This window comes from Gobius niger (assembly GCF_951799975.1).
Source record: "Gobius niger genome assembly, chromosome: 4".
NCBI lineage: Eukaryota > Metazoa > Chordata > Actinopteri > Gobiiformes > Gobiidae > Gobius > Gobius niger.
The window spans coordinates 7,430,466-7,457,203 of record NC_136855.1 but is presented as its reverse complement, the minus strand read 5'-3'; the positions used below and the strand labels follow the sequence as shown (position 1 = coordinate 7,457,203).

Below are 26,738 nucleotides of genomic sequence, written 5' to 3'. Positions count from 1 at the left end.
GGCCCTTCTGGGGCCCTAAGCAAAAGTCCACACGGGGGCCCTACAGTACGCATTTACTGTTGTCTGTTCGCCAAACTACTGTCCTGATACTCCGCTAGTGTCTTTCCACATGCAGGTGCGTCTCGGCCAAATAACTGTTTTACCCGCACTCTCGAGCTTTTCCAAAACAGAGGCCAGGGCCAAACCGGTCTGACTAGGTATAGTTTTTGGGACTGACCTCTGGCTGTGGCCAAAGCGCTAACCCGTGTCTGGCGTGAACAGACTGCTGGCCTCTGATCGGCAATGAGAGAGTGGACAGCCCTCACTATTGACATGCAGGTCATACGGATTTAATATTTCACAACATCATACGGCTGTTCTAAAAGGGGATTTAGCCGCTGTTAGCACAGGTTTAGCTGGTGTTTGCATAACATTTGCATGTAGCTTACCTTCATAGTTGTATTTAGCGGTTTCTTTTCGGTTTTAATACAGCTTGGCTCCTCTGAATGATTCCATAGGTCCCACCAGAAGGCAGCATTTGTCCACATATGTTCTCATCGCCGCCTTAGAAGACTTTTAATGACAATCTGTACAGTGTGCTCCTCCATGGGGGTGCTGCCCACAACATATGTGGGTGTGTGTGGTGGAAAAAGAAAGGTGTGCGGGGTGCGACAATATTTTTCCTAGGATAGTTGGTAGATCAACCAGTCACAAGTCATGAGAGCGAAACGTCATACAAATATCAACCAATCAGCTTAACCTTGACCCTGCCATAGCCACTACCCTTAAGGATAGTGGGTTGGTGCCTAATCTTAATACGTCTCTGATTGGATGATGAATGTCCACCGTTTACCAACTATCCAAGGAAAAATATTTTTGCGTGCGGGGCAGAGTCGATATGTGCACGTAAATCGTGGCGTGCACGGATGTGGAACTACGGCTGGATAAATGAACTGGATACATGAGCCGCTCACGAGGCCAGCATGAGGCGAGACGAGCACCGGGAGACAGACAGCCAAGCAGGGACGCCAAGGTGAGAAGCACTCGCGCATTGCGGGTGATGGCGGGAAGGCGGTAGATCTCTCCTGCTCATCCACTTCAACAGGCAGCTCCATATTGGTGTTTCATGTGGCAAAATAGGCGGAGAGTGAGTGAGCGCTGTCAGAGAGCCTGTCCCCGTAACAACGTGTTGATTCACAAGCAAAACAACCAGAGCTGGTTTTTCCTATAGGCAAACTATGCAAGGGGCCCCGCAGCCACAAGGGCCCCACATCTCAGTCAAACTATGGTGTTGTTACACTGATTAATCTGTTACGGGCCTATTTGTCTCAAATGTGAGTTGAATCCACACGGTTCTCATGCGGGCAGTTACTTACAGTAACTCTGGTTCTCTGAATGTGCACAGTCTAAAACGAATTGGGTTACTCACAGGCTAATTCTCAGTGGTCAGACAGAAAAAACTGTTAGGTGCAGGTGTTAGTTTTAAAGCAGCGGTTCCAAAGCTATGGGTCAGGGACCAGAGGTGAGAGAGTGTGACCATTTGCCATTTACCATTTTAAAAAGTTGGGAAATAGACAATAGTCGTCCCTAATCCCAGTCTCACAGTGGCTTAATGGTTAGTGGTTCTCACACAGAGGGACGGGGCCTGAATTGAGGTCATTATGTTCCACTTCTCAATCAATCAATCAATCAAATTTTATTTGTATAGCGCCCAACAACAACAAGAAGGTGCACAGAGCCCTTTCCAGGATAAAAACAAGAATCACAGTAGACAGCAATAAATACAAAAACACATAAAACTACTGCACAGTGGAGCCGTTTTTTGACCGTAAATGGATTCGCTCTTCGTCAAATAGCCATGGGACGTGTACTGTAGGGCTCCCGTGTGGATTTTTGCTTAGGGCCCCAGAATGGCCAGCACCGGCTCTGAAAACAACACCGTAATCTGACTGGGATGCGTGGCCCCTTGCGGCTGCTGGGGGCCCTACGCATAGGAAAAAAACGGCTCCTCTCATTCATGCTTATTGGTATCGTACACCAGCGTGACAGACACTGGGGGCAAGGTGGGTGAAGTGTCTTCCCCACATGCACCTTCGGGAGAGCAAGGAATCAACCCCCTCTGTGCGTGAGCAAACACTAGACCAAAACCAACATGTGATTTAAAGAGGTGTTTCTTTTTTTTCCTCTTTTACCTAATATTTGACCAGCTGTCACTTTCCGTGCCCATTCAAATCCAATACAGATATTTCAATGAAAGTGCCACGTCTCGTTACCCGCAGCCCTCCGTTCTAATAAACCAGTTACAGTCGCGTCTGTCCGGGAGAGAGAGGTGCGCCGCCTCCCCATTGGCCGCTCCGCCTCGGCTGGGCGGCGCTTGTCCCGGCGCAGCGCTCATTCCACGGACCAGCCTCAGAGACACGGCACACAGACCGGAGCACACAGTCCGCTCCCCACCGGCCGTCTCTGCGCCTTTCTCCCCGCGTTTGACCTCTCTCTCTGCCGGCCTCGCATGCCCTGGATTTCTCCGCCTCTCTCTCGGCTTGAACCGTTACTGGACTTACACGCGCGCGCTCCTGCTGTTGTTGTCGTGCGCGTTTTCGGGTGGACTTGGGGATTTTTTTTTGGCTTCGGATGTTGCTGCCTTCGTGATTTCCCTGAGAGCGTGTCGGATTCAGGTAAGGAGGGATGGATGGATGGATGGATGGATGACTGGCTAGACCGTGGAAGCGTGTCTCTGTTTTGGGGCTGTGGATTTGCGGATGCGTTTTCGTCTTGGTGGTGCCGTAGCGTGCCAAATACGGTCCACTTTTTCCAAGCCTTTGGAGAAGATTTTTAAGCCATGACAAGATTCGACTTTCTTGTTAGAGCTTGTCTTGTTTTAGACCGGGGTTGTGATATAAAAAAAAAACAATAAAATAAAAACAAAACTTGAAATATTGCGATAACGCGATTTTTTTTAGGTATTTCACGAAAGCAAATTTCGACACGATGTTCCATTTAATAATAATAATAATAATAAAAAAAACAATTCTATTTTCTGTCAAATGTTGTCAATAGCCTACAACACTTCGGATGACACAAAATTAGCACCAGAATAAGGAATATTTGAACTAAAACGGAACTTAAAACATTTTGTAAATTTATTTTTGGTTTGTTTGATTTCGGCATGAAAAAAAAAAATGGATCTCAGACGGATGGAAGACTTTAGTGATTTTATAATTTGTTGTGGTTTCATACAAGTATTGCAGTACAATATTATTTGCCCGCAGCTCTAGTTTGAAGAGTTTAGGTTGTCTTTACAGAAAACTTTTTTTTTTCTTCTCAGGATGGGAAAGGCTATTTGCATATCGACTGCCTTCATTCACCGTATTCCAGAAGTTCCCTTTCGCGCCGCCATGAATTGTGCCCGCCCCTTTTCTCCGATCAGTTCACATAGGGCTGGAGGAGTCCAGATAAAATCAGTTACTACATGAAAACAAAGCTGTTTTTCGGCCGCGCAGAGAAACGGTGCAGTGTCGACACGTTGGTGCAAATGAACATTGGACATTTTACACAAATGAATCGACTAAACATCAGATTTGAGCGGAGAATGTTTCCCCTCGTTCTGCGCTGAAAGAACGGGCTTTGCGCTCGACCGGAAGTGTCAGGACAACGGGAGTGCCGAGACAACGCAAAAAGGGGCAAAAGTGGGCGGGGCGGAAAAAGGTGAACACAGTTAGCTTGAATTAGTTTTTTTTTTTTCATTTAAGTTTATACAAATAATTACAACAAAGAGGAAATAGTGCCAGGGGAAACATAACATTTTTCCATAGGAAGATAATGTCATTAAAAAAAAAAACACTCTTTAATACTTTCCTATTAAAACAAAAAGCTGAATAACACATTTCACATCTCTATCCATTTTTCGATCAAATTAGATGCATACATTATTTAAAATAATTAATTGTCCAAATTTCCTGGAGAGATAGTTTTGAACATCCATCCAAAATATTTAACTGCACATGCATTCAAAAAACAAGTGAAATCGTCTCCTTGGTAGTCCACAGAAAAGTCCATATTCCGTTGTAACCGTTCCAGAACATGTTTAGTGGGGTATATTCTGTGAAAGACACTTCCTTTATCTTGTTGGTTAGGCAGTACATGTTTGTGACATTCCAACAATAATATTCCGTATGTCCTTGTTGCTGCATCTTTTGTTGAGAATGTCTAGCTTGGATTAGTTTAATCTAGCGTTGTTTTGTTGAAGTGACGTCATAGACGGGAGCAACATCCGGGAACTTGCTGAGCCACGCCCCCTTTTAGGGGAAGCAAGAGTTAAAAATTGTATTAGCGTGAATGTGGAAATCATTTGTAATATTAAAATTATTCCAAAATATTCCAAACCAGTGATCAGAACCACAGGACAAAGGCCGTTGATTAAACACATCAGCTCACTGTCAGAAGATGATTAGAAGATTTTTAGAAGATGTGAAAAAGTTATAGGAGAGACCATTTGATTTCTCCTCTCTGTCGGGGCTCATTATTGGGAAACAGCTCCACATTGTGGCCGTGTATTATGCACATATCTATATATTTGTGTGTATTTGACCTTGTAGTGGCCCAGCGGCTGTGTGAGTGTTTAGCATGGAGCCTTTACTTCCCATCACAGTGGTCTCTACAACACTACAGGATCAATTGTTTTGTAGGTTTTCTGGGGAGAAGGTCCACCAGCAGTGAAAACCTTCCAAACAATTGGTCCTAGAGCATTCTAGAGAGCACTGTGATGGAAAGTAAAGGCGCCATGCTAAACACTCATACATCCGCTGGGTCACTACAAGGTCAAATACGCACAAATATCAACTTTTTTTCCATCTAAAAAGTTGCATAATGCATCTTTAATGATTATCTGGGTTTTAATACGCACATTAGTGTTAGCAGCTAACCTAGTAGATGAATGAACCATGTACCATTTGCTCAAAAGCTACAAAACTACATCGTAAGCTGTAATGTGACGGTGGTGCAGTTGGGAGAGCGGGTTGTCTCATGATCGGAAGGTCGTGGGTTCGAATCCCAGTTCGAATCCCAGCTCCTGCAAATGCACACTGTCGTTGTGTGTCGTGTCCTTGGGTAAGAAACCTCACCCACTATGCCTCCAGTGTGAATGGGTGATTGGTTCCTTGATGTAAAGCGCTTTGGGCCTGATAAAGGTAGAAAAGTTGAGTCCATTTACCATTTAATGGCATTATAAAGCAACCTTCCAAAAAGAAGCAAATGTCAGTGACACTGTCATGATCACAGAGGGTTCAGCTGCTCAGTTTAAAAACGTTAACCATGTTCTCTGTGAGTTATCTGAAGCAACAGGTCACTTCCACGGCTTCATTTTCACATTTGATAAATAAATAAAGCAAATAAAACCTTTTTATCATATGTAAATGAAAAGCTCTCATATGATCTTTCCCATTAATTTCAATGTACGGGAGCTGCTGTTTCCTCCAAAAAGGGGCGGTAACCTTTTGCCGCCGCTGACGTGCTCCACTTATCGTTGGCTGCCAATGTCGGCCACTGGCCTTTCCTATCTTGGAAGGAAATAAAGAAAATTGTGTCCGAGAGACTTTTTTTCCTGTAGCCGTTTAGCACAAGCTATCAAACATGGCAAATCCTTAAAGACCAAGATGTTTATCGATCACATTTAGTTGAGGTCAAACCCTTGTTAGTGCTAATCATTAATGAATGTACAGACCTTTTCAGATTCTTTTTTTTAGATACAAATTAGCGTATAAAAGTGGCCTCTGAGCTAAATGCAAAATCTATTCAGTCAAGTTTCTGCTTTATGTGGGGTCGGATCTATTCACCACTAAGCATCATCTTAAAACACTGTATGTCATGAAAGAAACCACATCAATTCATACCTCGCCATGCTTTAGTAATGGGACTGGCTTCGACGCTCATTTGTATGGGGATAGAACGCTCGATTTAGATGGGTCCAGGAGCAGTTGGCTAACAAAACGTGTACGCATTAGTAGGAACAGGCTCAGCTAGCTAATGGCTTTTTTTTTTGCAGTGGTGAATCAAAGAATGGATTTAGATGAGGACCTAACCTATTTAACTCTCATTTGATGATGTCCCGCCCCCAGTTAAGTCCGGTCTAAGGTTGGTTTGGTCCTTTTCAGCATAGTTTCCAATGCAAAAAAAATAATTATCCAGTGTGACTTTGCCTTAATACATTATGTACCAACTAATTCACCTGATTCCATTGTGTATGTAACCCATAGATACATAGATTGTACTAAATTTGGTTGGTACAATGTAACAAGGGTTGTGTCAAATAAAGTGTTCCGGTTTAGAGCTTGTTTGTGTTTATTTTTTCAGTCTTGGTTCGGTGATTATTTACTTTAGGTTTGGGGTGAGACCTTTGTCATGGATACACAAGTCCTCATTCATCCCATGTATTTCAAACCTTATTTACGCTTATTTTTGTCCTGATTGAGTCCTTACTTGGTCCTCATTGAGACATTTTGCTTTTTTACGCTTATTTTAGTCCCGCTTTACACCAAAATGTCATTTTTTTTGGGCAGATTGGAATTATGCCAACATCAACTCCACCACAGCGGCGAGCTCTCAAATGTGATTAGCAGCAAACAAATGAGGTCCTGGAAAGTTAAAATTACTCAAATTGAGAACATTTGCTCTTGTTTTGAGTAATTATGACTTGGCAAGTAAAAAAAATTAAAAAAAAATCTGTCAATCTGTGGAACAAAATATCTCAGCAAGCACAATGAGATATTTTCGTCATAATTTAAGAGCAAAACTTGTTCCACTGTCCGGCAGATGTTCTTCTATAGACTACTTTTGGCAGTAAATGTGATCACCCAAAGCAAAACAACTCCAACGTAGCATTTGGTCTCTTTTGTGCCAAAATTTCTAATGCTGCGTTTGACTCTTGCTCCGTTATTTGTGTGGTGTCAACATCTACCAGGTCAAAAATTGCATAAAATGAAGCTAGAACTAATCGGCAAAATGATTACGATGACCTTTGTGTGTGAGATTCCAAGTGGTGTTATTTAGATCTAAAGACTGGGATGACGGGACTGGCTTGTTTTGAGCAAGTTGTGCGCGTGTTGACTTTGAAGCGCAGGAATCAATCCCAGACGTACAGGATTTTGCTGACTCGAAGTGAACTCAGCGGGACCCTCTAATCCTGGGGCAGATTAGTGAAATACGTTACAAAGAGGTCCCTTGTTATTAAGCCTCACTGTTTTTTTTGGATGAGAAGATACGGCCTGTGATCGCTTAGGCTTCGACAACCAATCACTTCGGGACGTTTTCTTGTCCAAGAGCCTGTTTTTAAGGAGGCCAAATCCGGATTGAATTCGATTATGAACTATTTATACAGGGAAGAGTAGGAAGTGAGGAGAGCTCGTGCCCGTGAGATTAAATCTGATCAACACTTACTTGAGTAGCATTTTTGTCGAGAGCTTTCTACTTTTACTCTGAGCTACACTTGAGAAGGGAAATATGATACTTTCTACTCCACAACATTTCCCCTAAAAGCTCCAAAGTGAAAAGTAAATTTGCCCTTGTGTTTTGTTCATTTTAAAAGCCAAGTCGTGCACACTCCAGAGCAGTAGGTGGCGCTGTGCAGATGTTCTGTCAAATGCTGCTGATTCACAACAAGGAAGAAGGTTTGTTCCCGTCGTGTTGCCATATGTGTAGTGAATTTGGGTGCAATTTTCATGAGGCACAGTTATTTTTGAACCCGATTCGTACGCTCTACTTTGACTGCTGATGTATTTTCTACAGCAAACACATCACCCATTAAAGCAGCACTAAGTAACTTGTTTACCTTAATAAATCCTTTCCGTAGTCCCTCTGGGGGTGCTACAAGTGTTAACGGGATGATTGGGGGGGTCTTTCATCTCCCCCTGGTGTCTCTGGCCAGAAAATCACTATTGCAAGTTGACTGCCACCGGGCCGGAGCCACCAATACACACTAATGGAATCACAAAGAAGAAGCTAACAGGCTAACGGGCAAATGTAACTGCAGGCTAGCAACACTTTAAACAGTATTTACAGCCAAGTTTCTGTGAAAAAAATGATCTCCATTGTGTAATTGGATGTACAATATCCCTCTCTCCCTTTGTCTTTTTTTGTCAGCGCAGTATTTACTCTCACGGACAATTAATGAGTAAAAAAAAATCGCAACTTGCTACGACACCTGCAGTTGCGCTTATGGCCTCTAGGGGCAAGAGTTACTTAGTACTGCTTTAATGCTCTCCGTTCAAAACGCATATGTAGACTCATGTAGCTGTCTGTCTCCTGGGTGATTCTGTCCGTGTGCTCCATGGGTCACTTTGTTTATCCAGAGCCATAGCAACGGAGCAGTGCATGAGCTAACCACTGGGGGCACTACAGCGCGCAGCTCAGCAGGTGAAGCAGAACTACAACTTTACTGCTTTTAAACAATTTGCAAACAGTCTTTCTCTCTACCTCATTTTTTTTGTCTGTTCTTCAGTAATTGCGGTGTAAAGTTCTGCAAAGGCTGCCATTATTTTTGGTGAAATAATGAGCTGCAAACAAGAAAATATCTTTGGACAGAGGGCCTTTAAAAGCATTCAGTGCTGGCATTAAATCTAAATGTTTTGGAATATATTAACATTGCTCGCCTACTTTTACAGCATAAGTTTTACACGAGCATTAAAATATAGAGTGTTTGGCATTAAAGAACATAAAATTTGATTTGCTGCTTCCGCATAGACGTGAGTTCATATTTGGGTCGCCTTTGAAATGTTAATGCTCCTGAACTTGGTGAAAATGTGCAGTACGAACTGAAACTTTATTTTTTTACTCACAAATGTAATTGGATCATTTTCTGAGGAAAAAAATTCAGCCCTAAAACTAATCACGGGTTCCTTCTGGCATGGCAGATTCACTTCTGGTTTTGCAGCTCTGGCTCCTGCACGAACATCTCATATGAACTGTCTTTAAAAACACGGCCCTGTGTTTTTCCGGTTTAGACCAAACCTAAACGGATTCCTGAGGCATAATCCCACCGACCTTTTTCATGAATATTAATCAGATTTTTCTTTTTATATTTCTGCGTTTATAACTGGATCTCTGTGGCCAGATTGATGACCGTGTGTCTCAGTAAGAAATGCTTTAAAAAGTGCCTTAAAATGGTGAATTACAGTCTGCTACTTTATTATCTTTTCTGTTATTTAATACGATAATAACAGTCAAAGGCCTTTATCAAAATCATTCAGACAAAGCCTCATGAATATACTTTTGTTATATTTAATGACCTGAACAAAATGTAGAACTTGATACCCATGAAAAGAGGGATCTCAGCCTGAGCCTGTACTGTGGTATTACAAAAGTGTGGGCACCCAGGCCAATGGCCTTTTCTACCAGCCTGCCCACACTTTCTCTAACCGCAGTAGGCTGTTGGTCTGCGGAGTAAAGATTCATATATTTTTCACCATAGCAAATGTCATTCTGTTTATTGAGTGCAGTGTTATGCAGTTTCGCTGACATGTGAATCTTCACAATCTTTACTGTCCCACAGAAAATGTACTATTCTGATCAGGGCCAGACAGGGTCCGACACTGATATGAAGGGTTATTTATTATTATTTAGATCAAGTAGATTTTTATGTACATTTGCTAAATGCCAGAAGAATGAGAGATAGATTTGTTTTAGAAATGTTTTTGTTACTTTTTACAAAACCAAAAGTTTACAGAAATGTCATTAATATTTGGTAGAATTTCCCTTAAACTGTATATTTTAGGTACAACTTTTTGGATTTCCTTCCACAAGCTTCTCAATAGTTGGCAGGAGTTTTGGTCCATTCGTCCAAACGGAACTGGTGTAACAGAGACACATTTGGAGGCCACCTTGCATGCCTATGCCTTTTCAGCTCTGCCCATACATTTACAACTGGATTGAGATCAGGACTTTGCGACCACTTCAAAATATTGACTTTGTTATCCTTAAACACTTGTAACCAGCATTGGTCAAATGCTTTGAGAATTGTCCATTTGGACCCATTTGAGCCCAAGCTTTAACTTCCTGGCTGATGTCTTGAGATGTTGCTCCAATATTTCCACATAGTGTTCTTTCTTCATCTATTTTGTGAAGTGCACCAGTCCCTCCGAAATCTTTTATAAAGTGTATGTAAACATATGGTTCTCACTATATAGGCCAATATTTTAAGTCATTTAATTTGATGTAATTTATTTTTAAATCTCTCAAATAGTCAAACATTTCTTATTGTAGTAAAGGTTGAAATCATGGAAATAGGTTCTAAGGCCAATGGCGAAATGCATCACTGATGTGTTTGGCCAATTTAAAAAAAATGTCTGGTCTATAATCCTGTCAGTGTTGAACTGTGACAGCAGGGGGCACTATATGTTCATGTTTAGTACTCCAGAGGGAGCTTGTTTGAAAGACAACAATCAGTAGTTTTTTCTTATGTTAATGTGTCATTTCTGTTGGATTTACAAACAAGGCAAAACCTTTATTTCGAGTTCATCGCCATTTTTGTGCATTAAAGACTTTATTTTTGTATGAAAACATAAAATGACTGAAAACAATCTACCTATCTCTAAAATAAAAAAATTCCCTCTTCACCTGCAGCTTCTCGCCTTGAAATGTCAAAGGTAAACCATGTCTCTAGTCCATGGATGAACTTTCAATCACAAAGGCCCTTCATGGATCATGACGGCACCGTGAGCGCTCCAGTTTGCATATTCTCTTTGAGTCTGTGCCTCCTCAGAGGGCTCTGTTTTCTCCCACCGCTGAAACTGTGTAGAATCGCCCAGAGTCCCATCGGCGGAGTTTGTAAATCGCAGTGGGACTTTGTCAAATAGATCCCGATGTTCTGACGTTTACCCTCGACGGCCTGCAGCTTTTTTAAGTGAAATGAAGAGAGACAGAATAATAATGCAATGTGTGCGAATGAAGCAGAACCCCAATGGAACCGCTCTGTGTTTGTGATGCAGGAAAGACATCGTGATATAGATCAAAGTAGAGATCCAGCTTTTTTGATACCGATACCGACATGGGGGATTAAGTATCCAGCGATGTCCGAAACCAACCGATACCAAGATGCTTTCTTAGAGGCTGCAGCGATTGAATTCTCCAGGTTCAGAGCTTCAAAATGAGGTGCGTCATGTCCATATTCACTTTCAGTTGGTGAAAGTTGTGCTTTTAAAACGGTGACAACCAAAACCAGTATCAGATTCAGTATTGTGTTCAGGATCGTGATGTCATATATCGCTAACAAGCTTTTTCCATAAGAAAACTAATGGCGATTGTAAAGTTAAACTGGAGTACTGGAGTTATTGTGGTATTAGATGGATTTACTAGTCGTGACTCGGCAGTAAATGTTAGTCGATGGAAAATGTTTGCTAGTACCCGCAAACATGGCGGATTTCCATGGTAACAGTTGATCCTTAACTCTTTTGGATGTTTGATCCCATGATGTCCTGGCTATGTCCTGGCTATTGCTCGTAGGTGAGGTGTGGTTTACGATTGTCCATATTTATTATTATTTTACACGTTTATTGGGCGCTACAAATGTGTATCATATGTGTCTGCACGTAGCCATAGCCAATCGTATCATTGTATCCGATGTAGGGCTGCAACTAACGATTATTTTGGTAATCGATTAATCTACCGATTATTTTTACGATTAATCGATTAATTGTTTGGCTGTGAAAGGTGCATGGAAATTGTATTTTTATTTTATTTTTTATCACATAAAGCTAAAGTGATGCTGCTTGAGGACATGTTGATGGAGTAAACTTAAAGTAAACGTTTGTAGGAGGCTCTTTGTGCTAATTCTGCTTTCTGATTGGACGAGACAAAGACAGATATTCATGAATTTTACAATGTACAAAACACTGCAGACCCTAACTTTAGAAACAAAGTAGGTTTTCATCCAAAATACATAATTTTCATGTCTTTTTTGCTCTATTTTAGTCTGTGTTTACTAGAAAACGATTAATCGATTACTGAAATAGTTGACAACTATTTTAGTAATCGATTAGTTGTCGATTAATCGATTAGTTGTTTCAGCCCTAATCTGATGACGTATGTAGTGGCAGTTTAAATCCACGGCTTGCCTCTATAGCTGTCCGGGGATGGCTTAAGCTTGACTCATGTGTCCAGGATGAAAATGAAAAAAACTCAATGTCCAAACTTACGGATGAAGTTATGGGTGTTTAATAAGGATGATACGGATTCCAAATTCCGCAATTGAATATTCAGTGTTGTATCACTGTCTGCACGGTGTGGCCCCCACTTACCTCACTGAACTGCTCACACCACACACCTCAACCAGGACCCAGTCAGGCCAACTGCACCGTCTGGTCATGCCCAGGACACGGCTCAAAACTATGGCCTTTGAAGTCGCTGCTCCCTGCCTGTGGAACGCCCTCCCAGACCACCTCAGGGCCCCACAGATGGTGGACGCGTTTAAAAAAGGACTTAAAACCCACCTTTTACAGAAGCTGATTTTAACAGCTAATGCTCGTTTTTTTAGTCCTGTCTTTTAATATATGTTGTGTTATATTCGATACTGGTTTGTTTTTAACTATGCTGTCCACTGTAGCACTTTGAGATGTGGTGTCAAATGTAAAGTGCACTACAAATAAAATGTATTATTATTATTATTATTATTATTATTATTATTGTTATCACACAGTCAAAGAACTGTTTGGCCTCTAGCCCCTGAACAGCCAACAACCCAGCCCACCTGGCTTTGAGGTACAAGGCTCCACCCATGGCTCCACCCAACACACCCAAACCAGTACCATGAAGGTGCAGCATAACACATACCAACATACGGTTAAAAATGGCCGTAACAACGTATGACGTACCCGCTGTAAACTTTCAAGTGAAACTATTTAGAACACGGCTGTCATGTTGGATCCGTAAATTAACTTTTTGCATTTTTTATCCGTAGACAACAAGCTTCTGTCGAATAGCGCATCATCGTCTTGCCGTCCCTCCTCCCTTCTGTTACTGGTCCAAATCCATGCGAACATTTCGGCCATGGTCCCCAGACTGCTGTGCAGTTCCAAATGATTCGAGAGCAGGTTTCGAGCAGGTGGTATTCCCAAGCTGGTCCTGCTCCACTTTTGATGTTGTATTCCCGAGAGGACCGGCAGTGAGACAAGTGCTCAGTTTCTATTGAATAAGAAGTGTCAACAAGCAATCGGGCCAAGTGTCAAAAAATGTGCCCGTCGATGAAAAATCAACCCTCATTCACTTAACACGTCTTCAAGACAAAAGAAATGTGCTCATGGTCTGCCTGTTTTTGATAATGCACCACACAATCCTTATGTATTTTTGTTCTTTCATTGTGAAACGATAGAAAAGAGTAAAACCTGCAGTAGAATATAATTCAATTCAAGTTTCAATGATTCGGCATTGTAATATTTTTAACACATGGCCTGTTGTGGTTTCACTACAGCTCACATTTTTCACTGAACTACCAAAGTTTGACCCTTCGAAACGGCACAGACATCGTTTTAGAAACACAAATCCATAAAAGAGCATTTTCTGTGAGAAAATGGTAAAACTTTAAATTGGCATCGCTCCTGTAATAATCCTTAGATCCACAGCTGAAGGCAGAGGAGCCTGTGACATGATGAATAAGAACTCACACATGAAGATGAAATGGTTCATTATCTGTTCTCACCTAATATAAGGCTTTTTGTGAAATGCAAATGTGTTAAATCAAAAATGAGCTTGACGTTGCAGCAGGTTAAGAACATTTGGCTCTAGGGACACCACTACAAGTTACTCGCTCGTTTTAACACAGGTATCTGTCACATCCTAATCATCTGTTTGGATACTTATGTTGAGTAAAATCTTGAATCTGCAAGAGCGTTCCAACACGAACCCCGTCATGGCACTTTGATTGTATTCGACCCGAATGCATCCTGCAGTCATGGCCGCGCGGCTCAAAAGTGTAGCGTACAAAAGAGTTCTTTTTCTTATACATGTCAGGAAGGGCTGCAAACTTCAAAGATTATCGTTTGCTTGTTCTGTTCGGGATAGAGCGTATGAGAGAGTGTGTCGGGAGCATAGCCGGAGCGCTCAGTCTGTTATCTTAAACCAAAACAAAGGCATCGGTGCCATCTGTGCAGCCTCGGTCGCCTCAGCTTTACTGAAAAACAGGCGCATCATATACTGTGTTTTTAAGGCAGGTGAAAATATCGATAGTAATATTCATTATAATCATATTTAATCATGGTCCTCGACTTCATGGGGCTGCTTCCACATGAATAAAGCTCAGACCTGTTCATTTGGCGGTGAATTTAAATAATATGAGGCTCTTTCAGACTGTCATTAGAAGTTTGGATGATTTTAGTCCCTCCTTTTCATTTTTATTTAGTCTTATTTTAGTCGACTAAAACTAAAAAAACATTTTAGTCATAGTTTTAGTCTCATGAGAAAGTTTTAATTTAGTTTTAGTCCTATTTTAGTTGGCAAAAATATCACTTTGACTAAACTTAACGAACTTAACGAAATTAACACTGCCACTCACCCATTCACGGCGGTATACGCAGACACTGGAGGCAAGACGGGTGACGTGTCTTGCCCAACGACCTCTCCACTGTAGTCGCTCCTACAGCACGGGTGTCCAAACTTTTTTCACTGAGGGCACATACAGAAAAATATACAAACCACTGGGCCGCACTCTGTAGAGGTCAGAAACATAACTTCACCTCTCTTGTATGATAATAATATCTGTAATATCTTCACTTTACTGTGCGGATTTCGAACGACTCCTGGTATTATTACGCCTTACAATATAGTTCCCCTTTTTATCCACTTAGAAAATCCACGTTATTTAATTTTGTGTAATTATACTTTATAGTGTAACACTTCACGTAACCATATTTAAATAGGGAAAATGTGGAAGAGCTTGGTAGCTTCTATCTTCACCTGGTTTCGAGCTATAGAGGAGAGAGGGAGAGGCTAGATGCTAACGCCGTCTGTGCTGTGTTTACGTGACTGAGGGCACGCGTGAAGAACAGACAGGTACAAATGAACTCGTCTAAGCTAAGGTAAGAACATATCTCAGTATGTACACTGCAAAAAGTAAATATCAAGCATTGTCTTAAATGACTTGAATTGAGGGAATGTATCTTGTTTTGAGCGTTTTTCGCTAATTTAGACATTTTTCCTGATGGGACCAAGTTTACTTTGCTTGTTTGAGGACATTTCAGACCGGTTCTAAGGTAAATCTCGCTTGAAATAAGAAAGTAAAATTGCCAATGAGATAAGACCGTTTTCTTACCCCATTGGCAAAGAAAATTGCCTGAAATTAGAACGAAATGTATCGAAACGAGTCAGAAACATCTCAGAACAAGTGAAATAATCTAGGACAAATGCCTAAGAACAACTTACCTGGTCGAAACAACTAAAATTTGGATTATTATGCTCAAATTGAGATGTTTATACTAATCTAGTTAATTACTTTTTGCAGTGTAAAAAACGGTGGCCTATTCCTTTAAAGTAAAAAAAAAACAACAGCCTTCCTCACAGCTTTCTATTAATGGATTTTCATTTATTGTGTATATATTCAATTAAAGCAAAAAACAAATACATTTTGAATTTGAAGCGGGCCAAATATAAGTGGGCCACGAGCCGCAGTTGGCCCGCAAGCCGTAGTTTGGACACCCCGTCCTACAGACTCCAAACTTTCCAGTCTTGATTTTAACAATATTTTTAGTTTCTTCCAGAGGGATTTTTAAAATATCCAGCCTGATTTATTGAGCTTTGAACACAATACAAACAACATGGCAAATTATTATTATTTTTTTCACTTCCAAAGTCTTAGTAACTAATATGCAAACAAAACCATTGTCCATTGTTTAGATTTGACAGTTTTTAGATGTAAAACGTTTTATTTTTTACGTGAAATTACAGGATACATTCTTTACTCATATTTATGTCAGTAATCTACAGCAGAAGATGTCACTAAATTTAATCTTCTCCCATTTTCACCTGCAGTGTCTTGCCGTGTGTGTCCCCCCACACCCGATACCGTTTTCTTTCCAGAATCGGCTCCGATATCCGATACCAGAATGGGCTCAGTGCATCCCTAGGTGCAAACTCCTAAAAGAGGCTTAGCATGAAATAGAGCCCTTTTCTGTTTGCCCTATTCCGTGTGCCTCCCTCAGGCCATTCCTGTTCCAAAAATACTCCATTACTCACTCGAGTATTCTCCCCAGAGTAAACACGGGGGACTCTGAGAACGTTTACAGCTCTCTGCTTAATCCCAAACCTAATTTAACTGCTCTAAATATAAGCACCTGGCGTTTCCTCTCAGCTGTCGCCTTCCTTTGAACCCCCTGCTCTCACTCGATGTCCTCTTTCGCTACATTTATAAAGGTGTTTTACGGCGGCTCCGGCCTCAGCATCTCCCTCTCGGACTCGTGTGCCCGCCCCGCCGGCTCCTCAGACTCCGCCCGTCTCCTCTGGGGTTGAGTGACTCTGCCCGCGGTTTATCCCACACCACGCGCGGCGGGTTTGCGGAGGTCGGCTCGTAATTGAACCACATTCTTGTTCCCCGAGCAGCGCCCCCCACACATCACCCACAAGTACATCACCACTGTGGTTTGAGAGCCAGGTTTATCCTGCTTCTAACCACAAAACGGACGACGCAGTGGCACGGAGGGCTCTTCACCTTTGGGCTATTTCTTTTTTTTCTCCGTGGAATTTAGATTTAATGCTAGTTTGACTCAAATGTAATGCTTTTTATAATAGCCCTATAGCTACTTGTCCCCTCCCTCCCCTAAATTACAAACAATGAAAGAGGAGGCCGCTAAATTAAAAAGTTGGCTATGCTCCAAACTAAATCCTAGCGTTCCGAACATATTTGTAGCATCCCCAGTTCTTCACCTTTCGCAACTCGCAGGGTCACTGTTTCAGGCTCACTGTTGCAGAAAACTCACTTGCAAACGTATAAAATGCCGTATAATTAGATGCACTGCGGTTTTCCCACCAATGCCAATTTGTGACTCGTGGAAACCCTGTTATTTTTCACAATTTAATAATTGATTTTATGAACCGACATTATGTAGAGCTTTTAAATGTTTGACCTCAGTTGAAGCAAAACAAATGCTTTCCACTCCCGTATCATTTAAAGCAGCACTAAGTAACGTGTTTACCTTAATAAATCCTTCCCGTAGTCCCTGTGGGTGTGATACAAGTGTTTATGGGATGATCGGGGGGTCTTTCATCTCCCCCTGGTGTCTCTGGCCAGAAAACCACAATTGCAACTTGACTGCCACAGGACCAGAGCCACCAATACACACTAATAGAATCACGAAGAAGAAGCTGACAGGCTAATGGGCAAAGCTAACTGCCTTATTTATATTTATTTGTTACTGAGTGTTACTATTTTTCTTTTGCTTGAATATACGTCACTTCAAATCTTATTTCTGTGCATCGTGTTCATCATTTCCCCCAAGCTCCAATAACGAACCTGGTTTTTCTGTTCAGTCATATTCCGTCCGTTGCAATACAAGTCCTAACCTTATTACATATTGATTAAGCGTTACACTAGCGTCACTTTAAACAGTATTTACAGCCAAGTTTCAGTGAAAAAAAATATTTCCATTGTGTAATTGGATGTACAATATCCCTCTGTCCCTTTGTCTTTTCTGTCAGCGTAGTATTTACTATCATGGAAAATTTGTGAGCAAAAATATCACAACTTGCTACAACACCTGCAGTTGCGCTCATGGCCTCTAGGGGCATGAGTTACTTAGTACTGCTTTAACACTAGGGCTGGGTGCTGTTAAACAGCACTTACATGGTACCGACTGTAAAGCTCCAGTAGGGGCGGTATCGAAACCTTTTTTTTTTCCCGTGCTAATTTTCTGTACTTTTTCTCTCCAGACGTCAATAAATGATCTGCAGTGAGTCTAAAAAAGCCTGAACTCATGAGCTTTCTCTCTCTTTTGATCACTGCTCTAGAGGGAATTCTGCTCAAAAATGAAGTTACAGGTGACACTGCTGCGGCCTGTGTTCTTTCTGTTGTGCTGTTTTTGGACTTTCTCCTGAACTATACTTTTTATACACATTATTTTTTAACTCAATTAAAATAACATAAATATCGGAAAAAGTACCGTTAAAGTAGTGGTATCGAAAAGCAGGTATCGTAAATGTAGTGGTATCAAAAACGGTACCCAGCCCTATTTAACGCACACAAATAATCAGCTCCCTTCCTGATGACATGAAACAATATTCAGTTTTGATCTCATAAAAATAACCATAAAAATCTATAAATTAGTCGATCCGTTGTATAAGCCGCAAGGTTCAAAGGGTGGGAAAAAAGTAGCGGCTTATAGTCAGGAAATTACGGTAATCAATATAAACTTTTTTTGTATAAAAAGTTTGGACCCGAAAGCCTCTCCTAGTTTGCAAACTGTGGGTGGTGTAAACAAAATTTCAAAAGTAAGCAACCCCTGTCCCTTCCTGATTGGACCTGACAGGCCGGCTCACGGGAAAGCTCGTCTCATTGGTCGAAGCGATGGCACCGAGGATTATGATTAGTGAGATCAGCAAAGGAAGGGGCTTAAGAAAAAAATATAATCATTTAATATTATATGAAAGGCCCAGGCGCTGAAATACACAGTCTTTTGAATTTGTACAACACCTAAACTTACGCACTATCACTTTAAACTCCAAAGCGATTGCCGTTACTGCCACAGGAGGAAGACCTGACCCTTCAAAAGCCCCATGACGATAATTAACATTAACCAGGCCGCGATCTCGATTAGATTTCCATTAATTGGGCTGTCCTGGCTGACGGTGGGGACGGGGCGCAGAGGGACTGTGGCCCGTACGGAGGGGTGAGGGCGGCAGAGAGAGTGCATTTATACGCCGACATTACCTCGCCATTACGCTGATTTTCAAGTTCATTATTAATTTCTCTCTCCCCTCCTGCTGCCCCCTCCCTTTCTCTCTCTCTCTCTCTCTCACTCATGGCTATTATTGGCACCTCCATTAGCGATTCTGCCAAAGAGACAATCATCATCTTCAGCGGTGCTTCCCCCGGGCTAACCTTGGCCTCAGAATCAATTATTCATCGCATTTGAAAGCAGTTGACTAAAATGGAGTGGCCCGGATGGTGCATTAAGATTAGAACTGAATAATATTGACACAAGTCGATTGGAGCGACAGACCGGTGGGAAATGGGTCGCAGAAATATTCCCACGAGACCTGACGTCCCGCTCCGGAGGGGTGCTCCGGGTCCGCATGGGTCTGCAGTGCCTCTTGTCTTTTCAGGTTGATGTTCAAACGACAGGGAAGTCATTTGATATTTGCTGAAATATATAAATGAATGAAATGAAAAATGAAGACCTGATCGCTGACTAGCACACATTTTTAAAGTCAGATAATACAATGGGACTGACTTTTACTCTTTGAAAAACCTTTTGCTTCCGATACCGATAGAGGGGTTGTTAAAAACAAAACGGAAATGTAACGGTATACTGTAAAATCTGTATCAATTAACTGTATTGGAAAAAAAACACAAAAAGTATCACTAAACTTTTCTACACTAAATATCCTTTAGGGTTGTGCGATGGCGATGTCCCCTTAACACATTGAGTGCCAAAAACTTAAAAAGTCGTTTTAGGGTTTATTTTTAAATTACGAAACTAGACACTCTAATACACCTTATGTGTGTTTTTTCCCCCCATGGACAGATCCAAACAGTTGAGATTTTAATTTCTCTGAGTCTCTGAGAAACATCCGGGTCAAAGTCTTCAATTTCATACACAAGGCCATCGGGAAGCTGAACTCCCTGCCCTCCCTCCCATCCCTCTTCCCCCACCCGTCGCTCCACAATCAAGGATGGGAGAAAGATCATTTCAAATCATTCACATGGTTTGACAAATAAAAATCTTGAATCTTGAATCAATCCGAGAACCAGGCTGTTTAAATGCGCACGATAAAAAGCGATCAATAACACGCGGTGTTTCAAAACGTGTCAACAATGTTGTTGAAAATTGACTTGAAAGGGAGATATTTAGGCATTTGCCTCTTCCCATAATGTTCGTGTCCGTCCAGGGAAAAGAGAGGAAGAGAGAGTTGGAGAGGAGTTCATCAGAAAGGAGAGAGTTGCATAAAATCCCCGTTATCTCCGTTTCTAGAAAATCATCAGTGATTTTGATCCAAACTGGCCTCTGTTAAGTCTCAGGAACCGAGGCACGTAGAATTAAACTGTTCTCACCTACAGAGAGCTTAGAGTCTCCCCTTTCAAACGAAGGCATGTGTCCATAGCTATAATAAAGAATACGCCCTGGTGCTACAAACATCATGAAAAATGCTCTGGATTGTTGGCACTAAAGCTAAATCCCAAGAACAATGCGGCACTCGATGTGTTATTGGCAGTTGACGATGTTTACAGTGAATCATCGTGATGGACAATGATATTGTCCATCTCTCATTATAAGCATTTTTTAAAGACACAGCCTTTACACAGCCTATATATAGGCTCCATATTATTTATGTTATTAAAAATGTGAGATTGCAGGATAAATGGATCTAAACTAAACATGATGAAGAGAAACATTGATATTTTACGCTTTCAATTTTGACATTATTTCTCAGACTTTGTCCGGGGCTCCACCTGTCGGCAGCTGTAGGAATAAATTACTAAAAAAGTGACTTCAGTTTAGTTACAGCATGGTTAACAGCTTCAACGTGACCTGATAAACACACTTTGAACCGATATAATGTTCGATTAAGGGCTTTAAAATTGTAAAGGAGAGTTTTTGATTTTAACAATTGCAATTTTATCCAGGAAGTACAGAACACAGTGCTTAAGTCGTAGAAGAAGAAACAGCTAAATTAATAACGGTTTAACAAGAGGATTAACTCAAAACTGTGTGAATGATGTGAAATCCTACTCCAGGTCCTGCATGTTTTGACCAGGGAACGTTATAATAATGTTTACATCAACAAAAACGGTTGATTTTTATGATACCCAGATGTCTCGTGTCAATGTCCCTCATGTTATTAGGCCCGAGCGCCATCAGGGCCGGGGAAGGGGCTCTTGGAATCGTATCCTCAAAGCACTCGTGTCCTCTCAAACATGCACGAACGCGCTCCTCTTGTCGTGCACGTAGAGAAGTGAGGAATCGTACTTAAATTTAAAAAAAAGTACTTAGATAACCTTTGCATTTTTTTTGCGACACAGAGGCCGCCACCTGAGGTAAAATGTATAGTTTAACAAGGTGAAATATGCTTCAGTTTGCACATAGTGATACAAATTCATACTCATTTTCTCTGTATAATGTCAACTAAAACTGAGTGCAGTGCACATCTTCACTTTGTCAGATACTGAGAGGACGCGTTAGCGCCCCCTGCTAAAAGAACTCGTAGATCAAAAGCTCAATCACTGCAATCGCCATAAATTTCGCATTCCAAAATCCCAAACCCAAGACCCCTGGAAAAAAACAAACAAGATACCATAATCTAAGGCAGTGGTTCTCAACCTTTTGGAGCCGCGACCCCCATTATAACAGTTCATTAGGATCATGACCCCCGCCTGGGTCAGACCATGGGAAAAACAAGGACATTAACCTATATAATTCTTAAAAAGCAAAGAAAAAAAACAATGGTTAGAATAAAATGTATCAAATTTAGAACAAATAATAGCACCCTGGTAAAATAGCATGTATGCTACAATACCATAATAATAATATTAAAATATACATTTTTATATATATGCTCTGGCGACCCCCCAAATTTGTCTCGCGAGAACCCCTGATCTAAGGGAGGGAGTGAAGGGGGAGAGTAGAGTGAGGGAGTGTCGTGAAGCGCCCCTTGCTTTGGCGGGCCGGTCGGCGAGGGCCGATAATCGCCGCTGTATGTCTATATTTCTCATGGTGTTTGTTGTTGAAGACTTTTGGTCCTGGTGTAAAATGGTCTTGTATCATACTTACGGCACTTATGGCACTTTGCTCCGCGTCCCGCAGACGCCGGCTCACCTTGGCCCTCGCGCACGTTGTCGTGGAGGTCCATGTTTCACGCTGGTTGTCTAAATTCCCCCCCGTTCGTGATGTGAAATATTCATGCCGCCTTCGCCGTGGAGCTGCCGTGAGAGAGAGGGAAAGTCGGCACTTAACCCGCGCAGGAGTGAGTGTCTGAACCAGGAAATGAGAAAAGCTCGAGAAAAAGAACTTAACCGGGATATAGCGTGTGTCCGTGAGGGGAGTTTCAGGACTGAAGGTTAATGTCTATCTGTATTTAATTCCTAACGGCAGCGGATAAAGTCAATGGCTATAACTGAAAGGACAAAGAATGGATGAATGAAGTGTCTATGGAATATGTGGGGGTTAAAATGGTCAATTTTCTTCCAAAAAAACGACTTTTCTGAGCTCTATATATCATGTAGTTTCGACATTTATGCAAGGTTTCATTTTTCAATCTTGTTTTTGTATTTTCTATGTGCTTACACAATCAAATTCCTCCCCTCTTTAACCAGAAAGGCCTTCTTTGCAAAATGAGGAGAGCAGGAACAGGATTTTCCAAAACAAACAATCAAGCTCCTCCCCCTCCCTCCTGATTGGACCTGACCGCTGGTTCACAAGAAAACCTCGCCTCATTGGTCAGCGCAGGAGGATACTAGACTCTGATTAGTTCCTTAGATCCGGGAAGGAGGGCCTTTACAAAAAAGTAATATATTACTTACTTAATTTACATCAAGATGCAAGAACAGGTGGTCGATTTTGCAATTCTTATGACATTTGTGAAACATTTCGACTGCCAGACTGTCACTTAAAGGGAAAATGTCACACAATTCAAGCTCTTTTTTGTTCATGGTAAAATGTTCACTCGTCAGACATTTGGCTGCAGCAGTGTTCATTTTTACAACATTTTAATGTATTACTTTTCTTTTTTAGAAAATGTCATTTCATTTTTAAGATTCATATAGCAAACTTTGAATTGACATTTATTATAATCATATTTAATAAAGGTTCTCTTCTTCATGTTTCTTCACCCACATGGACAAAGCTCACTGGAAATTTGGACAATTTTAATCTCTTTTCATTTTTATTCACTCATATTTTAGTTGATGGAAATACTTGACGTTTAAGTCATAGTTTCAGTCTCATTAACAACTTTTGATTCACTTTTAGTCTAATTTTAGTCAGCAAAATGACCACGTTGGCTTACATAATGACAAGATCTTTTAATCAACGACATTTACAGTGGGCTGGAGAAGTATTTTTGCTTCATTCACACCAGTATCTTATTTAATCCTCTTTTGTTTGGATGTTTCTTCCTCTTCCCCCTGAAGCGCTTCAGTTTGTATTTCTTGGATTTCGATAACAGACATCATCATCTGCAACAACCTTTTCACAAACTGAGTCAGGAAAAGCATTCAAAATAGCGCGATAAATCCACATCTGTGTGCTCTATTCACGTATTTACACTGGCAAAACTGCACAAATGGTCCACACTAAGGCCCTGTCCACACGAACTCAAGCTCAGGGCTGAAGTGAGTGGACACACCGTTTCCGTGGCTTTGTTGTCCTAAAGGGTCTGTTATCCATAATCTACTGACCTCATAATTCTCTTCACTGCACGATCCTCCTCTAGCCTGCGGCGAAAGAAAGGGAAACACGGAGGAAAACATGGCAGGTGTTTGCGTCAATCCAGTCTGTGTCTCTGGACTGACAGTAAAGGTCCAGTCACTGAGTCTGAAGAACACATCCACCTCCTCGTACCTTCTGTAGATCCTAAATCCATTGAGAAGTTTCATCATTACCAGCGGAGTTTTGTGTGTAATTCATTTTCAGTTTGTAAAAGATGAACCACATTGAACAAGTAGGTCCTACAAGAAAAAAGGAACGAGTACTAGATTATTTGGGCACACAAAACTAACCCGGTATATTACTCGTTACTTTACAAAAGGCTTGTTGCCTCGATTCCAAACCCCCCGATCACGTACACTGATTTACAAATGGAGCACTGGGCGCCATCGATTCCTATCTGGCTCTATAGAGTCTTTGTTGGTTTAATTAATAGGTTTCTTTTGTGCGCTCTCGGCAGCGGCGCAGTACATTAAAACGTGTTGACAGCTTGACCCTGAGCTCCTCCGCTGTCGCGCGCTGAAGATTATTCCCAACGACAAGCTTTAGAAATACAACTTCATTTTAATATAGAGTAGAAAATCTCCACGTTTTAAATCGGAAATGCGTTTCGATAGACGACTCTGTGAGCCTCGGGGGATTTCCTCGGTAATACTTTTCACGAAAACAACTGCAGGGATGTGGAAGAACATAGGGTCAGGGGTCAGGACTTATAGGGACAGCAGTGACTCAGGTGGTCGCGCTGTGTGAAGGTTGTGGGTTCAGATCTCCAGAGTGTGCGGGTGTCTCGTCGTGAGGAGTTTGCATGTTCTTCCTGTGTGTCTGGTTTCCCCCATCAACCCAAAACATGTAAAGTAGGTTAATCCTCCAGCCAGGTGATTGTGATCATAAGCCGGGCTCCACATCTGGAGATGAATGGCTCAAATGCTGGTCGGCAGTGTCATGTGTTTGCTGTCGTGTAATTGCTCCCAGTACAGTTCTATGATAGTAGGCGAGGCAAAGACAAGGAGATGGAGTGACGGAGGAGACAGTGGAGAAGCAGCTGCGTTGTTTGAACACAGTGAGTTCCGCTTAACCCTCGTGGGGCCTTCGGTCATTTATTGACCTTTATTTAACCAGGATAGTACCACTGAGATTAAGAATCTCTTTTTCAGGGGAGTCCTGGCCCCAGAGGGGAATCTATTGTACATGTTTTTAGTGGTAGGGGAAACCGGAGTACCCGGAGGAAACCTACGCAGACACGGGGAGAACATGCAAACTCCACACAGAAAGGCCCTGCCCCCGCTGTTATGTTCCGGGCATTTGGATGCAAGGTGACACAAGGGGGCGCCCTTCCAACTTTCTCAGTGTAAATGTGAATTTACTTTCTTCAGAGTTAGACTTTAGGTCAAACACCATGAGTCACAGTAACATGACACAAAATACAGTGATCTCTTTGTTTCCAAGTAAAAAAGGCTGAGACCTCTTTGCTCTTCAGTGACAGACTGAGAAATGAAGAAGGAAGTCATGAGGCTTCTGCTTTAGACAGAACGTTAGACTTCTGCTGAGAAGTGTATGTAGTAAATATATTAAGAATGAAGTGAGAATTCTAATTAAACTCTGATTGTTTCTGAATTCTAATTATTTATAAATCACACAACTGATGCTTTTAAAGGTTAAAAAAAATATATATATTATCTGATGTCGAGTCATGTTTTTTCCTGTTCCTCTGAGTCATGGTGGGTCACGGTGGACCATGACAAATGTGGACAGGACTGTGGTAGATCTACTTTTATTTTAGAAAATAGTTACTATAGTAACTGTTGAAGAAATGAACCTGGTAATGAACCTCATGAGGAAGGAATTGGGACAAACATGACTGAAAAAAATGACAGGGGTTTGTTTTTGTAGAATGAGAGTCATTAAAAATTAACCAATATTTTATAGACAGGATTTTTCACACTTATTATGAAGAAATGCTTGAATTTCAATCTTTTATTGTTGCATCCTGCAGAAGTGTAATGTTCTCAAGCAGAATCTCCATGACTTCTTTCTTCACTTCTCAATCTGTGACTGAAGAGCAATGAGGCCTGAGCCTTTATCCTGACAATAAAGAGCTCACTATTTAGCCTCATGTTGCTGTGACTCACGGTGTCTGACCTACAGTGTATCTCTGAAGCCAATCAGATCACAGAGACTCAGAGTGGGTTGGGCTCAAATGTGACCAAACGCCAAGATCTGAGACCAAAAATATTTCACTGCTTTAACAGGTTTAGGGCCACACGAGGGTTAAGTGTGAACTTTTGAAGGTGGGGCTCGCTATTTGTTATTTGGCCTGGTGCTTTCCATGTCTCCACTTTTGGGACAGTAAAATAAACCATGCTTCTCCTGTGCGTCCAAAATCGGGCTTCAAATTCACATGTTCATTTTCTCGCTGTGCATCTTCCTGCAGGCCCACATTGCGGTCAGCACACACTTCACGACTTTTATGCCCGATTTTGCTCTAATTCTCAGTTACACCGAGTCTTAGCTAGTCGAAGACAGTTCCACGGAGTCGGGTCGCGTAGTGTGGGGGGACTGACTCGCCTTTGAATCGTGTAGCGCGGAGAGCAGAAAGACTGCCCACTTCAGTCGTAGGAAATCAAACATGTATGATTTTCCTTTTCTTTCCTTTTCTCTATTTCTTTGAAATACGTCCCACTTCTTCGTGTCGCTGACTTTTATCTCACAAGCCTATCTTTGTGGATTTGGGGTCAGTTTTTGAAGCCGGAGGAGAAATGAAGCTGTAGAGAGGACAGACGCGCTGTGTTATGAAACATCAGCTGTTTGTCAGAATCGTATAGTGTGTTCGCTCGATTCGAACGTGAGTCCAGTCGTTGACCAGCCCCCGCCACACTCTGAGGCACGATTCTTTGCGACTTCCTTCGACTCGCCAATACTCGGGAAGACTCGCCATGATGAAAACCTATGGCAAAATCAGGCAAAAGAAATAAACGTTCAAGCTTAAAGGTCAGGTCCTCATCCAAATCCATTGATTACCCACTAGCATTATCTATGTCGAGCTCGTCTGTTGGAGCATGTTTTGTAACGATGGCAACAGGAGAATCTAAAATGTTACACAGTCTGCTTTTAAGAAATAAAACTAAGTGCACCTCAGCCGTATGGTGGACA

At 41.6% G+C, this 26,738-nt stretch overlaps 1 protein-coding gene and 1 long non-coding RNA gene across 2 annotated transcripts in view; one reads left to right on the top strand and one right to left on the bottom strand.

The window, feature by feature from the left end:
* Window positions 1-2,393: 2,393 nt before the first annotated feature.
* Window positions 2,394-26,738, top strand: part of large2 (LARGE xylosyl- and glucuronyltransferase 2) — a 243,606-nt gene continuing 219,261 nt past the window's right edge. Inside the window, exon 1 of the mRNA XM_079554901.1 lies at window positions 2,394-2,654. The gene's annotated coding sequence lies outside the window, so the exon portion shown is untranslated. The remainder of the gene's footprint in view (window positions 2,655-26,738) is intronic.
* LOC306961973 overlaps window positions 7,796-26,738 on the bottom strand; it is a 333,958-nt gene continuing 315,015 nt past the window's right edge. The window contains exons 2-3 of the long non-coding RNA XR_013792801.1: window positions 17,184-17,229; window positions 7,796-7,827 (exon numbers count right to left, since the gene is read on the bottom strand). This is a non-coding gene — a long non-coding RNA (uncharacterized lncRNA). The remainder of the gene's footprint in view (window positions 7,828-17,183; window positions 17,230-26,738) is intronic.